At 38.0% G+C, this 11,820-nt stretch overlaps 1 pseudogene; it reads left to right on the forward strand.

Annotated features, from left to right (window-relative positions):
• Positions 1-7,060, forward strand: part of LOC140475980 (high mobility group protein B3 pseudogene) — a 28,504-nt pseudogene extending 21,444 nt beyond the window's left edge.
• The last annotated feature ends 4,760 nt before the right edge of the window (positions 7,061-11,820 follow it).

Below are 11,820 nucleotides of genomic sequence, written 5' to 3' on the forward strand. Positions count from 1 at the left end.
TCACTGACATTTTCTAAATATTTCAAAATCAGGGATGTTATTTCTGAGTGGAGAAAACTTGCATATTATCAGATTAGATTAAAAACAGGCCCTTTGGCCCAACAAGTCCACACCGACCCTCCAAAGAGCAACCCACTCAGACCCATTCCCTTACATTGACCCCTTCACCTAACACTGCAGGCAATTTTTTAGCATGGCCAACTAACCTGCACATTTTTGGATAGTGGGAGGAAACCGGAGCACCCGGAGGAAACCTACACAGACACAGTAAGAATATGAAAACTCCACACAGACAGTTGCCTGAGGCGGAAATTGAACCCGGGTATCTGGGGCAGCAGTGCTAACTACTGTGCCACCGTGCCACCCACTTATTTACATGGCCAATGTAGTTAACACTCAAGAAAAACAAGATGAATTCCCAAAGACACTCTATGGCCTGGGGAAGCAAAGTTTAGCATCTTCTTTGGAAAAATTGTGACATGAGATTATGGAATAATGAGTTGACAATTTAAGTCCAAGAGATCATGATGTAAGGTCACACAATAGAGAAAAAGGACATTTGAAGAGAGCTCTCATGAAGGAGACACTCTGACCTCAGGATAAACTATAACTATGTAAATAGGTGGTCTGGTCCTTGTTGAAATAAACACAGATGGCAATAGATGTGAACAACTATAAAGCCCCTTACATCCCAACAAGAGAGTGAAATTATTAGGGCAATGCTTCACAAGAAGTGATTTCAACAATGGCCAACACAACAATGTAAAGATCTGGAATTTAGCACAACTAAATGAAGCTGTGGAGTAAGAAAGCTCATGCTCTGGTATCATTGGGTGGAGTGCCATTTTCACCAAGCTCAATGCTAGTAGTAATTTTTGGTAATGTTCATTGCATGAAGAATCTAAACTCTTAACAAGGTTCATCACAATATTTGAATAGTAATATATTCATTATTTTTTTAACATTATGTATGCACCTGAAATATTCTAAAGGATGGAGACAAACGTCATGAAGGAATTAGAAAGCATCATCAGCCATATGGATGGTATTACTGTTCACTATTCAAACATAACTGAACACGTGAAAAAGCAGAATTGAATGTTTGCAGGTTATGGTGGAAAATGTGAGCTCTCATGCCCTCCTGTCTAATTTCTATTGTTCATGCAATATCATAGCAGAAGATTGTCAGAAGATCAGGGTTACAAAGAATTTCCATCTCCCAGAAATGTCACAAAGCTACAGAGGTTCGTAGGAATGGTCAACCAAGTGAGCCCATGTTTACCAAGTCTGACACAATTAAACTCAGCAGACAGAATCAAGATGTGTTGAAACAAAATATCAGCAGAAGCCATTTTAAAGAAAGAAATGCTTATCTCACCAGAAATTCCAGCTCATTGCAATTCAGAGTGACCAACAATTGTCAATGCTGATGCATCATCAATGAATCTGGGGGCAGTGTTATTTAAATGCAGAAAGACAGAAAAGATACCTAGATCTTTACAAAGCTGGAACAGCAGCATGCTGTGATTAAGATAGAAACAATAGCAGCTATGTGGGCATACAAAAAGTTTTCAGGTTACAATTCAGGATTAATATTTAATATAGAATCAGATGAGCTATTGCTAACATTATTGCAAAGCAAGGAAATGACTGTGATTACTCTGTGATGTACTGGCAATAATAGATTTGAGGATGTTTCGGTCCTCTATGGGTTTTCTTGTTTACAGCTAATACATTTACACTCCAGAAACTAATTCGTCTTTTGTCTTTAAAGATGTTGATTAACCTGCAGTCTATTTTCAGTATTCTCCATTTCTAATTAATTAACAACGAGAAACTATGCATATGCATCAACTGATGAATCATTGAGCTGCCTATGATGAAGCATACTGTTCTTAAGCATGGAAATAAAACAACAGCAAGCAAGGTTATATTTCATTCATTCAGCGTAACATTTTTTTGATTTTTTTTAACGAACCTTTTTTTCTGACTCCAGCTACTTCTCTTGAGCTTCTAATTCTCATTTTGTCACATTGAATATTCCCTGCAATGATTCATTGCGAATAATTGAATTCTGATGAGAAGACATGGAAGGCATACAAGACTAGAATCCTTCAAAGTGCCCCTTCTCACAAACAGAAATCTGAAAACTGCATAGTGCATTTACATTTCAAAGTACAACATTAGGCAGACTGATCGCATATTTTGGAATTTATGAAGCACATGCTAAGTGCATTTAAAAACAAGAGTGGCAAACAAATTTATTTACGTAGAACAAAACTAGTATGGCACAAGTAAAGATTATAATGAAAGCCAACTTCAGTGAGTAGCAATTCAAATGAACCAAAAGTCAGGCATATAAACAGGTATAAAAGTGAGTTTACATGCAGAAACACCTAGACCTGATAGTTCCACCATGCAGCTTTGACAAAAAAATAATTAAACAAAAATCATGAATTAGAAGGACAATGGTTAAAAGAGATCTATAAAACTTCATTGTTGTATGTTATTCTCTAACCAAGTTATAACTTTGACACAGTAATAGTTGGCTTCATGCACTATGTCAAACATTTACTAAAAACATGTAGATAATGATGTATTTTAGGGACTTAACTGTACTGAGTCTCATTTGCACAAAGTAAGTTAAATAGAATTAAATCAGTACAAGCCACCAATCCAATTTAACCTTAGGCTTAAATTGCATCTTGCACTTTATATACAAAGCTCAATTATTTTATTATTAAAGCTATTTTATCATTTCTCCAATACTGTTCGCCAAGCTGGGAATTTGTGTTGCAGACATTTCGTCCCCTGTCTAGGTGACATCCTCAGTGCTTGGGAGCCTCCTGTGAAGCGCTTCTGTGATGTTTACTCCGGCATTTATAGTGGTTTGTCTCTGCCACTTCTGGTTGTCAGTTCCAGCTGTCCGCTGCAGTGGCCGGTATATTGGGTCCAGGTCGATGTGTTTGTCGATAGAATTTGTGGATGAGTGCCATGCCTCTAGGAATTCCCTGGCTGTTCTCTGTTTGGCTCGTCCTATAATAGTAGTGTTGTCCCAGTCGAATTCATGTTGCCTGTCATCTGCGTGTGTGGCTACTAAGGATAGCTGGTCGTGTCATTCCGTGGCTAGTTGGTGTTCATGGATATGGATCGTTAGCTGTCTTCCTGTTTGTCCTATGTATTGTTTTATGCAGGGAAACAACGAGCACCCGAGCTACAAATCTTCTCACAAACTTTGAATTTCTCCAATACATTTGTTTAATTGCTCTGACACAATTTTCAACCTTATCCTAAACATTTTGCTTATAGTACCTCATTTAAATAGTTGTAACCTTTTATTTATATTCAGTAAAAAAAAGGATCTGGTTGCATTTTTTCTTGATATATTAAGTTATATGTGGCAGTGTTTCCTGCCAGATAACCCACTGAAGAAGATCAGAGCCAAAAAAAAATTTCTTCCTAGCTTTTGCTTGTGGACCCAGATGTAACAAAAATGTTTTTGTGGTCCGTCAAGGAATGCATTGGTTCTCACTGCTGCAATCTTGCTGTCTCCTCCTGATCATTGCACACCAGTGTAAACAGCTAATATCACCAGGCAAGAAATAGGTGGAAAAGTGGTTGATGAGATTTAAACAAGACCCAGTCATTACAATCAGTATGATCTCATTCTATTGCAGATAGAAAATTAGCTCACACAGTTCCCTACCAGGAACCTCACTGGCAATTAAAATGCAGAACAATGCTATTTGACATGAGGACTACAATCAAACACAAATTCTGTAGAATTTGCATTTGGATCTCCACTCCAAGTGAGACCATATACATTTGCAACACAGAAGGAAGTTAATCAATGCAGCATGCCTACAACTGTTTGCTGGTGCAGTTCAAATATAGCCTGACTGTCCTGATGTCTCCTCACAGTGCTTGGCAATGCAAACTTACTTTTAGTGATTGCATTGGTGCTTGGCCAAACAGGTTACAGTTTCAAGGTCAATTCTCGAAACATTGTACAGTTGAAGTTATTAGTTTTCAGATGAGGTTTACTGCAGATTTCTTAGAGACAGAGGAAGATTCTAACATCACATGCCAGACTAAATTAATTGTTGGAGGGTTTGAGCTAAAGGGAGCAGCTGAATAGGCTGGGGCGTTGGAGGCTGAGGCGCGACCTTATAGAGGTTTATAAAGTCATGAGGGGCATTGATAGGATAAATAAACAATGTCATTTTCCTGGGGTGAGAACTAGAGGGAATAGGTTGAGGGTGAGAGGGGAAAGATTTAAAAGGGACCTAAGAGGCAACTTTTTCACACAGAGGGTGGCGCATGTATGAAATGAGCATGTACGGAAGTGGTGCAGCCAGAACAATTACAGCATTTAAAAGGCATCTGGATGAAGACATGAATAGGAAGGGTTTAAAGGGATATGGGCCAAGTGCTGGCAAATGGGACTACACTAATTTAGGATATCTGGTTGACATAGACTAGTTGGACTGAAAGGTCTGTTTCCATGCTGTATATCGCTATAACTTGAAGAATCTATAAATATATTGGTTATGAGATTCTTCAAAGCTGATCCAAATCCATTACCATTCTTTTGCTGAGAATACATCTAAACCATGTGTCTGAATGACCCCCACATTTCTGATAATGTTATAGTCATACAGCAGTGCAGCTCCGAGACAATGTCCAGCTATAAAAATATACTCAGATAATAGCACTTTCATAAAATATGTAATTAGACAAAGACTCCAGAGGGTCTGAAAGTTCTGACAAGGCCAGTGGAGGAGTCTGTCATATTTTGCTGGAAAACCACTTTGTAGCATTTGCCAACTCGACCAGAATGTGATACTGGGTCAGGATTGTTTGAGGAAGTTCATTGCCACCAATTCTCACTTGATTAGATTAGAAACTCTACAGTATGGAAACAGGCCCTTTGGCCCAACACATCTATACCAACCCTCTGAAGACCAATCCACCCAGACCCATTCCCCCATCTTATATTTACCCCTGACTAATGCACCTAACACTATGGGCAATTTAGCACAGCCAGTTCACTTAATCTGCACATCTATGTGACTGTGGGAAGAAACCGAAGCACCTGAGGGAAACCCACACAGAAATGGGGAGACTGTGCAAATTCTACACAGACAGTCCCCCGAGGCAGAAATCAAACCCTTGTCCCTGGCGCTGTGAGGCAGCAGTGCTAACCACTGAGCGAAGGTGCTGCCCACCACTTTGTCTTTGCTTTGTCTTGATCATACATATAGTGATTAGTCATAGATGGTATATGATAGAGCACCTGCTCTTAGATAATGAGGATGATTATATGATAGGAATAGAAATAGCTACAATTGGTCAGGCACAATCATTAGAACATTATGGAGGTAGTGCTGATACAAAAGCTTCAGTAGAGCTCCTTGTTTCCACTCAAAGGCCTTGTGTCATATTAGTAGAATGGGTGAAGCCAATGCAATATGAACATTTCCCCTTTAGAAACATTACCATTAACAACATCTCCCTTAAGTGTTCTTCCCTGTTGTTACCCCCTTGCAGGACCGCATAAATAGCTGTATTATATTGACTACTAATCCATTAACCTCCAAGACTGTCAGGTTCTCACCCTGACCTCTCACAAATTCTAAAGAAACGTGGCTTATTTTCATGGGCATCGAGGAAGCATGAAAAAGCTCTCTGTCAAATTGAAAATCAAGATTGAGAACCTGATAAAATGTTGCAGGCTAACTCAGAGCACATATGCAATTAGACCATGGGTCAAGGCAGAATAGGAGAGAGGAGCTGAAAATGTGTTGATGGAAAAGCACAGCAGGTCAGGCAGCATCCAAAGAGCAGGAGAATCGACGTTTTGGTCATGAGCCCTTCTTCAGGAATCCTATTCTTCAGAATAGGAGAGAGACTGGTTAAGATAGGAGTCTTTGTATCTATAAATGTGAGCCACACCTATCACACCAGTGACCAAAAAAGGTGGATTGGTACAAATCTGTGCAATTTCAATGTCTCTATTAAGCAGTATCCTTTGCTTTAATTCATGATTAATTTACTGGAGCTGGAGGTCAGCTTTTCAGTAAAATTGACTGTAGTCAAGCCAATCTCTAGGTGCGTGTAGATCCTAAGTCACAGAAATACTTGATGAATGTAACACATAAAAGACTATTCATAACACATAAAAGAGAGTTCCTTTTGGAATCACATTTGCACCTGGATTAATCCAACATGCCAAAGATCAGATTTTTGAGAGTTTTGGAAGGAATCCAGTATTACCTAGATGATATCTTAGTTATGGCAAGAAACAAAAAGGAGCATCTACACAATTTAGATGCTACTCTGCAGAGACTTGTAGATTATGACCTCAGAGTGATGAAAAACAAATGTGATTTTTTAAAAAAATGTTCTGTTGAATACAAAGGCTATTTCATTAATGGTAAGGGACCACACAGGTCACCTTCCAAAGTAAAAACCATAACTGAAGCACCAGAAGCCAGCTCCTGGAAAAAAACCCATCAAAATAGCAAAACATGACCCTAAGAAGCCAAGAGGCTTATTTTGTTAAGACTTGTTGTGAAGAACACAAGGAGAAAAGCGCTGATATTCTTGTTTACTTTGTGGAATTCTCTAAAAGATGCTTTGGAAAATAGAGACATTGTTATGCAAAGAGAAAGCCAAATCTGAAAAACTGGCTAAAGTAAATAAGGCACATTATGACAGAGAAATGGAAAATTATGCAAAAGGTTGCAAGAGCCAAAACAAGGGACGCATATGCCAAAAAAGGCCGCACATGGTGTCCTTCTGGCTTTGCTTTGAGCATTAACCAAACATCAAAGGTGTGAGTCTTGCTCATCTATTGGTGATGTTGAAACATAACTTGGTGAGCTGTGCAATGAATGCAGTGACGAAGAGAAACTGTTCATCAGCAAAGCTTAGAAGGGGAAATATCATAAGGATGTTGCTGATTATCATGCCAAAGACAAGGTTGATAGTGCAAAGAGTTCCCTGCCAAGAAGGAGCATATTGTAACAGTAACGATGATGATGAAGTTGATGATTAAATTATACATTTTCTTCAGCTTAATTATTTGCTATGTAACAGTAAGTATTTATACCCTGTTACAAGTGTTGCAATCTTTTGATTTTGTAAATTGGTGCATATATGATGTAAGGCAAGATGTAGCTTGAGTTTTAAACTGCACAGTCCTTTTTGTAATATTCACACTACAACAAGCATTTTAAGTTTGCCACAAATATAAGCAACATCACTCAGTGTCTGTCCAATGTAACAGAATAATCATGCAATATGTTTACAACTTAATTCAGAATAAGTGAGGTATGGATTTATAGAAGCCACGCCTGGGTAGTTATTAGTTAATCCAAGATGTGTTGGATTGAAAAGGAGGGAAACAACATTCACTGCTACCTCCTGTGCATATATACATCATGCTACCACATTCCAAGAAATAGTGGTAAGAACAGGTCAAATCCAACAGCTACAAAATGATGAATAATTCTTTCTATGTCTGAGGACTGTTGTATGTATAATTATAAATGTTGTAAATGCTCTCCTTGCAGGAAACTCTGATGTAAAGGGGGTGAGATGTTGTTTATTTGTGTACACATATTGGACTGTCACTTTAAGAGTCTGATCATGTGGTGTCATGATGATATCATCAGCGATTTTGGAGGGAAACAGCTCAGTCTAACTTGCAGCCTTCTGCTGTGAACACCTTATATAAGAAAGTTCCTGTGGTTGTGAAACACTTTGGTGTCATATCCTTCTTGAAGGGTAACACGTTGTGCTGCTCAATCTTAGTCTCTATTTTTGCTTCTTCTCAAAATTTAGCTGAGTTTTTTCTTCTGATTTGACTTCAGCGATGGTGGGAGTTTCTCTCAGGCCTGAACAGAGCTGTATAATTGCAGATTTCACAATGGTTCCTGAAATCTTCAATCTTATTTAAGATCTCTAGCCAGCAGAACACCAACTTAATCCTGGCTGTACATCCTTTTCACTATATCTCAATAGGAAGCTAATTGTAGAGTTGTAGAGATCTACAGCACAGCAAGAGGCCTTTTGGTCCATGGAGCCTGTGTTGCTCAAAGCAAGCCACCTAATTATTTGAATCCCATTTTCCAGCAGTTGGCCCATAGCCTTGTATGCCTTGGCATCTCAAGTGTGCGTCTAAATACCTCTCAAATATTATGAGAATTTTTGCCTCTATCAATCTGATAGCCAGTGTGTTCCAGATTGCCACAACCCTTAGTGAAAAATAAATTCTTACATCCTCTCAAACCCTCCACCCCTCACTGTAATTGATTCTTCCACCAAGGGGAAGATAGTCCTTCCTGTTTATTATTCCCTTCATAATATTTATAAATCTCAATCAATATCACCCCTCACCCCACCACCTCAACTCAACCTCCTTTGCTCCAAAAAAAAACCAATCTCTCTTCATAACTAAAACTGTCCAATCCAGGTTACATCCTGGTAAGTCTACTCAAACCCTTTCCAGTAAAATTGTTTAATGTAGATCCCACAAATGTACACAATACTTTAGCTGTTGTCTAACCAACTTTTTAAATAGTTCCAGCATAACATCCCTGCTCTTAAACTGTATGCCTCAGCTGATAAAGGCAAGTATCCCTTATCCCCTATCCCTTCTAAACCACACTTTAATCCTGTCTGTCTCACAACTTTAAAAGATTGGTGGACAGGCACACACCCAGGTCTATCAGATCATCAGTGATTTCCAGAATCCTACCATTCATCATGTACAGTATTCCCTTGCCCTGGTTATCCTGCTCGAGTGCATCATCACAAATTTATCCAGATTGAATTTCATTTGCCTCTGATCAGGCCAACTATATCTTCCTGTAACCTATGGCTATCCTCCTCCCTATTTACTACCCCAACATTTTCAAACTTATTGACCAACCCTTCTAAATTTAGAAGGGCTGGACACTAATCCTTATGCAACCCCATTTCCAGGCACAAAAATACTCTTTTCAATCATCACAGACTTCCTCCTTCCACTCAGCCATTTCTGAATCCAATTAATCAAATTTCCCTGGATCTGTCAGCTCTTACCTTTGTTATCAGTCTCCCATCTGAGATCTTACGAAAAGCCTTGCTGAAATTCAAGTAGATTACCCTTATCTCCACCTTTTGGAAAAATTCAGATATGATCTACACCCAATAAAATCGTGTTGACTGTTCTTGATTAACCTCTGCATCTCAAAATACAAATTAATTCTATACGTAAGAAATGCTTCCAATAATTTCCCCATTACTGCAATTGGAATGACTGGCCAGTAGATTCCTGATTTCTTGGTTTATCCCTTGTGTTTTTTTTAATAATGGTCATCTTTTGACATATACGAACGAGTAAGTCGTCCATGATTTCAAAATACTCTCGTGTTCAAAATATGTGTTCTTGGTCAACTTGCTGGAGTTTTGGTCTGGCCATACTTTGCAACACAATATTTGCAAATTATAACTGATTCTTGGATACTCTTTTCTTTAAATTTGGTGCACCTTTTTCTTGTTTGACCATATAAAACATTTTTGTTTTGCAATCATAGATAATCTCAACAGAGTTTCTTATTTTATTCCACCATAAATTTCATAATCCCAATGAAAGCTTCTTCTGGTTGTCCAACATGGTTGTTCAACAGCAGTTTGTTTCTGAACAGTAGTTTGTCAGGTATTTGTTTCCAGCAGTTTTTTGGGAGGGAACTCAAGAGTTAAGTTGATTGGTTCTGAAAAGTGTTCACATTGTCAACTCTGGTATGTGCATTGCATTGCGTACAGTTTGGAAACTGGTTGCGCTTCCAACTTTGTGTCTCACTTGTCTTGTATAATATTCCAGTTGGATTTAATGATAGGAGAACTGAGTGGTCTGCCTTGGAATTTTTGAGGCCATGAAAAGCCATTTCATTAATGGGCTGCTGAAGAATTTTTTAAAAAGTATACTTTTCATAATCTCATGTCATTCCATAATACTTTACCGTCAATGAAATGTCGATCACATTTTAATGAAGGAAACACAAAGCCAAATCCACATTATGAAGTTCCACAAACAATATTGAATGATAGCCTGATTATCTGTCTTGGTTAAAGGATAGATTTTGACTGGAATGTGACAAAGAGAAGTCCACTACTTATCTGTGAAATAATGCAATGTGATGCTTAACATCCTCAAAGACAAAAAGTTCATAAGGATTTATTAGTTTCTGACAGTTGTGGATTTGGGGAGAAGGTTCACAAAAAGCTACCTCAGAAAATTAAATGTTTTAGGTAATCCATAATAGAGCAAATACATGATCTACATGAAGAAATACCTAATAGTTTAAAAGACACTATCTTAACACCTTATGTTCTTGTTGTTGGTGTTATAATTATGGCTCCTTACACAACTACACAAATTCTGACCTGTATTACCATTCCAGAGTACAACAATTTGTTAGCATTTCAATGCAGAATAGTTGAAGCCCATTGAAACATGAACATTTTTTATTGTTTATTTTCTAATTACATACAAAAACTTATTCAAATATGGCAATTATGTCACTCATCCGAAACCAACAATATGATAGTTAGAGAACCATGTTTGTAAGCACCATTTTTAAACTGGTTTCAGTTTCTATCTTGTGGAAGTACTCTAATATGTAATAGTTTAATACTTAAAATTTCCTATTACTGCAGAAATGGAAAACTGTAACAGATGTCAATATTTCCAGGTATACTCATTTCAACTGCCATTTAAGAATTTAATTATATTCATTGTGTGTCTGCTGTCCTGACTTAAGGTGATTTTCAACGCATATTCCATTGCTCATCCATTAATCTTTTACAGCATAAGATCAATTCTTGCCTCATTGGCCAAAGGTAATAGGTTCTCCACGAAATACAACCCTCAGACCATATTACATTTCTGACACAAGAGTAGTGCTCACATTACTTCTGTTCCTGTGATTAGACAGCTTCAGTATTAATCATTGAAATTTCCTGTGAACTGCACTGGAACTGTTATCTCGATGAGATCTTTGTGCTATGCTCATATTGCTAACTAATGAGGGTTGTGCTATGCCAGCATTGCATATTGTTTAGCTCAAATAATAACACCACATATTTTCATATTCAGAATAAGGTGCCCCCTGCTGAGCTCTCAAGCTTCATGTAAATGTAGTCCATTTTCAAATAGTTGTATGCTTTTAATGAAATTCCAATAAAGTATAATGGTGTCTGCAGTCATCTTTTACACATTGCATACTGAAACAAGTTTACCATCAAAGAAAGAAAATAATTTACTTTGATATAGTGCCAACCACAACTTCAAGATGTTCCAAAATGTATCAGAGACAATTGAACTGTAGACCTTGTTGTTATGTTTGTCCTGAAAAAGATGGCTTTACAGCAGAAGAACATTTGGAGTGATATTGCAGTAGAATGAAACACAATGGTTAGGCACCTCTCTGTGTGGAGTTGCACATTCTCTCCTTGACTGCATGTATTTCTTCCAGGTGCTCTAGTGTCCACAGTCCAAAAATGTTCAGGCTGGTTGGAGTGGCCATGGTAAATTGTCTGTAGTGTCCAGAGATATGCTATGCCGGTTAGCACTGGTAAATGTGGGGTTATGGGGATAGTATGGGGGACCTGAGTCTGGATTGTATGCTGTTTGGAGGATTGGTGCAGACTTGACAAACCAAATAATCTCTCTCCACACTGTAGGGTTCTGTGATGCTTTCCTCCAACACCTTTGATAGCATTGATAGTATATCATATAATTATGATGATGATATGAGGTATCATTGTAGA

This window comes from Chiloscyllium punctatum, chromosome 4 (genome assembly GCF_047496795.1).
Source record: "Chiloscyllium punctatum isolate Juve2018m chromosome 4, sChiPun1.3, whole genome shotgun sequence".
NCBI classification, from domain to species: Eukaryota; Metazoa; Chordata; class Chondrichthyes; order Orectolobiformes; family Hemiscylliidae; genus Chiloscyllium; species Chiloscyllium punctatum.